This window comes from Eurypyga helias, unplaced genomic scaffold (assembly GCF_000690775.1).
Source record: "Eurypyga helias isolate BGI_N326 unplaced genomic scaffold, ASM69077v1 scaffold9274, whole genome shotgun sequence".
Taxonomy (NCBI): domain Eukaryota; kingdom Metazoa; phylum Chordata; class Aves; order Eurypygiformes; family Eurypygidae; genus Eurypyga; species Eurypyga helias.
In genome coordinates, this window is record NW_010245633.1 from 79,006 (window position 1) to 85,005 (window position 6,000).

A 6,000-nucleotide genomic window follows, 5' to 3' on the forward strand; every position below is an offset into this window, starting at 1 on the left:
AACAATCATCTCTCAACAGAAAAGAGGACGGGAACAACCATGTCAGCGGCAAAACAGTGTTCAATGAACATGGTGAACATGGAGCTCATTAATTGACTGAGAGATGGGATCTATTAATTCAGAAACAGGGTCATGAAAAACAGAGTTATGTTCTCTTTGAGTTCTCAGACAAGCTCCATGCAGCTATCTCTGCACACTGATAAATGACAGCAGCTTCAGCAGAGGTGTTCATGTGCTTGTGGAGGATCTCTGGGTGAAACACTAATAATACTGTAGAGAACTAAATGTGTGCCCACAGAGTTGAATATGGGAAACTTTAAGTCTTTTGTGACCCTCCTTACAGTAAGTAATATTTCAAGGGGGTTTTTTACATCATTTTATAAATGTTGTGAAGTCAACCCCTATAAAATGTATATTCTTAATTAAAAATACTCTTATCGTTATATTGAAGGAATCAGATAGTCAGCCATCCTTATTTAAGACATTTGGAAGTGGCAGTTTATCACAGAGGCATTGTGCTGCCCATACAAATAATTGTTTCATAACTTTGCTATAAATATGATCCAATGCACAGAAAGAAACTTTTGACAGAATTACCAACTCTGAAAAATGGTAGCTTTCATGACATACATAACCAAGAGCACAAAAGGTCTTAAAAGCAGTACAGAGCAGAAGAAACAAGACTAATATAGAGAGGACATTATTGTTTCTGACCACAGGCCAGTATCTCGTCTGCAACAAAAAACATGCTCTTCTGCAGAAAAAATGAATGAAATAAAATGTTCTATTTGTCCTTTGGTTCTCAGCAAAACTCAGGGGAATGCAAAATAAATAAAGACATTTTTTCTAAACATTATTTTTGATAGTATTCGAGAAAGTGAAATGATAAAAAAGTTTGCTATTTTGAAATTTAAGAAAGATGCTGTTTAAATAATGGGTTATATAATTTCTTGTAATTGTTACTGCTGTTTCAGATCCCTGCATTATTAATAACCATAAGTGCTTGAGTGTGAAGGTTTTTAATCAGTTATTACAGTGAAAAAGTGAACTCAACAAAGAGACGACAAATTTAAGTTTTCTCTATTGTATCTGCCTCAACTACAAATTAAAGACAGTTGGTGTCAATTTATATTTCAGGAAGCTCTACTGCTGATTTACTTTTACTTCTAAAACTAAATCAATGTCGATTATCATGCTAGGAGGCACTGTATTGTTAGAAAGGCTTGAATGGATTTTTAATTCTGAAAGAGTGGTATAAATATGAATTAACATCAACAGAAACACTCTACAAATAGGCCAACGATTAGGCCAAAAGAAATACTCTATAATTAGATTCATTTTCAGAATCTGACCTATTCTTTTAAAAGATGGAAAGCTCATATTGTAATTTCTTTTGTCAATAGAAAAGCCATTGTCCAGAGCACATTTAAATTAATGACCCTTAATTCTGTTTGCAGATTCAATTAATATTCTTCACTTCTTGTACTAACCTGTTCTTCAAAGTTACAATGCAGTTTTTATGGAATGCGTTACTAGTTACGGGTTCTGAGAAAGTGTTCTAGCAGTTGTTTGGTCAACATTTTATAATTATTAATAAAATGTATTATTAGATTAAAAAAATTGCATTAAAGTATTAAAGTCAGCCTTAGTTTTAAACTAAGGGTAAATAAGCACAGAACTGAGGAAAGATTTCAGTGATCATTTACATTCTTCTCTTTCTCATTCCCCACATTTAGTTTGCTGTATGAACAGTAATAGCCCTATATGATCGTTTTGACACATTTCTAACAATCTTCAGAATCACTGTAATAGAAAAAGACAAAACAGTAAAAATCAGACAATTGAAAGCATAGATTTACTCGTCTAAATAATGGGCCTAATATTCTGTAATGAAATGCTTAAAAAAAAAAAAAAAGGCAATTGTATCCAAACACTAGTCTAGGATGTATATAGAATGTAAAATGTTGTTATTTAGTGATATTTAGTGCTATCAGATTGCCCTTGACCACCCCTTCACTAGACTAAACAAGCTCAGATCCTTCAGCCTCTCCTTAGGTGTCATGTGCTTTCATCTAGCTTGTCTTGATAGCTCTCCACTGAGCCCTCTCCAGTCTCTCAACATCCCTCTTGATTTGGGAATCTCAGAACTGAATACAGTATTCAGTGTGGCCTCACCAATGGTGAGTACAAGGGATAACAATTTCCCTCGGCCTGCTGTGCTTGCAAGCCCTGATGTAGCCCCGTATGCATGTTGATTTATTCACAATGAGAGCACACTGCTCGCTGTCATTCAGCTTGACATCCACAACAATCCCCAGGTTCTTTACAGCGTTGCTGCTATTCAGCCAGTCATTTCCCACCCTGAATTAATGCGCGGGTTTATTTTGCCCCAGGGGCAGACCTATGGACTCCTTGTCGAAGTTTTTGATATTGACTCCTCAAGATTATGAAGGCCTACCTGGAGAGCAGATTCACTGTCTTGTTGGTGACTCTGCTGATTTAGTATTGGCATCAACTTTGCCAAGGCTACCCTGTTGCATCAAGTGATATATGTTTATAGCACACTGTTGTATGATATAAAGAAAAAGGTTTTTACTTTTTTTTATGTGTGGATCCTTTGCCTATTCTGGAAGTCCTCGGGGGTTTCTACTTTTAACAAGCCTTTGATAGTTACCAATCTCTATTTCTTTTCTGTTGCATCTCCTGCTTTTCATGCTCACTATTTTGAAAACTACGTCAGCATTTGCTTTCCCTGCTGTTCTAATGCAGAAGCAGATGTGTCTATCTTAACAGTGATTTTGGCACTTGTCTTGGCTAAGTAACTTCTGGCAAATCAGATTGTGTAAATAGCTTACTACTTGAGAGTGAAATAGATATACTGTGATGCCAACTGAAAGAATTCTCAGAAGCATCAATCTGCCAAACTTTGGATCATCTCCAGCAACAATATCAATATTTTTCCTTTAATAATTATCCCTTTGTTATAAAAACTGATATAAATACAAGCAGTCATGTCCTTGCCTTTGCAGGTAAGTAGATGTTTTCTGATTCTTAGCATGAGAAGCTACCTTTACAGATGCTTACAATGGTGACAGTAGTGCCTGACCCACCTTTTTCCCACTATAATAAAATAAAATAACATAATTCTGAAAACAACAGTTTATAAAATCTACTGTAAACTCCATTGTAATTTTTGAAGGTGATTCTGGACATGTTATATCACAAACCCCAAATTATTATCACAGGAATCCCATGGTCACACAGTATCAGACTACTTACACACCTACTTTATCAGACACCTCAACAAAGTCCCATCAAATATGGCAAATCGGGCAATCAGAATTGTACTTATTGCCAACCATGACTCTCTTACACCAATCCATTGGCATTTCAGTCAGCTGGTGTAATATAACACATATTAACAAAGAAAAGTATGGTGCAGCTTTGCTCAATAGAGATCATGCAGGTAGGATGGAAGTTACAATTCTTATACAAAGCATGTGGCATCTGGATTGCAGTTCATGTTCAGTAACACTGTTAATTAACCCAAAACAGGAAGAGAAGGGGCTTAAAAAATGCATAATGCTTTATGCTCAAGTCACAGAGGAATCAATGTTTTTTGTTGATGGTTTGGTCCTATAGCTTATACATTATTTTCCTGGATTGTACCAGGATTGTTTGAGGATACAGGACAGCAGGAACTTGGATGACTGTATGAGGACCCACATGTCTATGAAACTGTAATGTTGAACCACAGATTGGAAACATAAATGTTGTCTTAAACAGAATAGAAAATACATTTTTTTGCAGGGTGTATTACATCATAGGTGCTTTCTTGGAAAACGGAACTTTTTTATTTTAACATCTGAACATAGAAAAGAAGGCAAAATTGAGGGAAACAGAAAATAGTATTAGAGTATGCACTTAAATCTCATGTACTAACTACAGACTAGTTGTCACCACTTATTAGATGAACTTTAAGGGATTAAACAGCAAGCTTATTTTTTCATGGTTTCTAGTCCACTATAGTAGCTATTTGTCTCCTTTTACCAGCAGGGTTGGCCAAATAAATTACACCAGGGATAATATACTAATATTTCTGTAGTCATTTCCAAATAAGGAAGAGACACTCTCCATCCCAGAAAGCTGATATATAAACATTTGCCTTTATGAGGTTTTGATGTGGCTCTGAGGAGGTCTGAGCCTTGAGGTGGTACTAACCAATCTTATCTGCAGAATGAGCATAACCCAAAACACTAAAGTAATTCTAATCTCTATGTTTTCTCAGAGCACAAACAATACATTAAAATAGAACAAATGCAGATCTTCTGGATGATGCAGATAAATAAAAGTTTTGAAAGCAAATCTTCCCCCTTTTTTCTATTTCCTTTCAGAATGAGCCTCTCCTGCCAGATGCTCTAGAGCCCAGCAATTTGCACTGCCTCCCTGGGTTGTTGCAACCTTCACACAGTCTCCCTCTGGGTCTCGAGGAATGTATCCTCTCCTTGACCTCTAAGGCTTGGCTGTAGGTCTGTTCCTTTGCAACAAGCAAGCCATGTGCTTTGTCAGGAGTCTTTCAGCCTGAGTGGAAACTTTGTAATCTCCTCCTTCTTTCCCTTCGCCTGTCCACGTGACACAGTGACACAGCCAGGAAAACCAGAGGCAACCTTTCTCACTGCTGTTCTGTCACACCCTTTTAAAACAAACGGGAAGGATTAAAAAAAAAAAAAAAAAAAAAAAAAATCCAACCATAAGACAGGGATCTGCCATGAGGGCAAAAACCAGCAGAAATTGGAAGTACTCTGGGTGCCTCCATCTACACTGCAAAAGCATTTCCCAGATTCCAGGCTCACACATGCAGCTAGTTCATTCTCTTGCTCCAGGTAAAACCTGAGCTGAGACTTGAACCCATCAACCCTCCTTAGGGCCTGGTTTGTGGGGAGAGAAGATGTAAGTAGATGAGCCAGAATGGTTCAGGCTTATGCTCAGTTTCCATAGTCTGGGTCACACAAGCACAGTCCTGAATGAGGATGATAGGAATATACTTGTATTAGGCAATACAGAAGAGAGTAGATTAAAAGATCTAACAAAGTAATTAAAATGTGTCCACCTCTTTGTCTGAACCCTCTAGTGACCTCTCAAAGACGTGGGTGAATAATTGTCTGTCCAGCTTCTAACACCGCTGTTGTCATGGCAGATGGCTGCCTCCTAAATTAATGAATACAAGACTTATTCCAACCCATGTACATGAAAAACAAACACCAGAAATTTTCTAATTCAGTAAATGCCAGTGAAAGAGGCTATTACTAAATATATGGTTTTGGTAAGAAGATGACATTATTATGAGCTGAAGTTCTCACCTGAAGCAGGGACAGTCTCTGGAACCTGTCACTGTTGGATCCCAATGGAGAAAATAAACAAGATATAGGAAGTGAAGTGCTGTGACAATACAATTGGTTCTCCTATAACTATATCTCACCTTTTTCGTAAGCTCTTCTTTTCAGCTGCATTCATTGGTTCTGTCAGATTTCAAAAATGCTGTCAGGTAAGATAATCTACACAAAACTGAGGAGTTCCAAACCCTCTTTTATGCAGTTTACCAGCTTCATTTTTGCATGAAATACACTGCCACTGCTGGGATTCACTGCCTGTATATATTTCTGTCCATGCCCTACTGCCCACTGCTTCATCTTGCCATGTGTTTCTTGTTGACTATAAACTCAACAGGTAAATTAGATTCATCATGTCTTCACAGGTTTTCTGATAGAAGGCCTTTTTCCTTGCTGATATTTCCTTCAGATACATTGTAAATTCTTTCTGAAGCTATCTTGAAAATCCATTCCACTCTTACTATTTTTATCTATGGTAGCAAATACCTTGGCAGACAGCAAGTTGTTCATGTACAGGCCCAGAATGTCAAAGATGACTATATTTTCCTATAGAACCTTTCCATATGCCACTGATAATGATTTTTCACTACAGCCCACCATGGTACTGCCT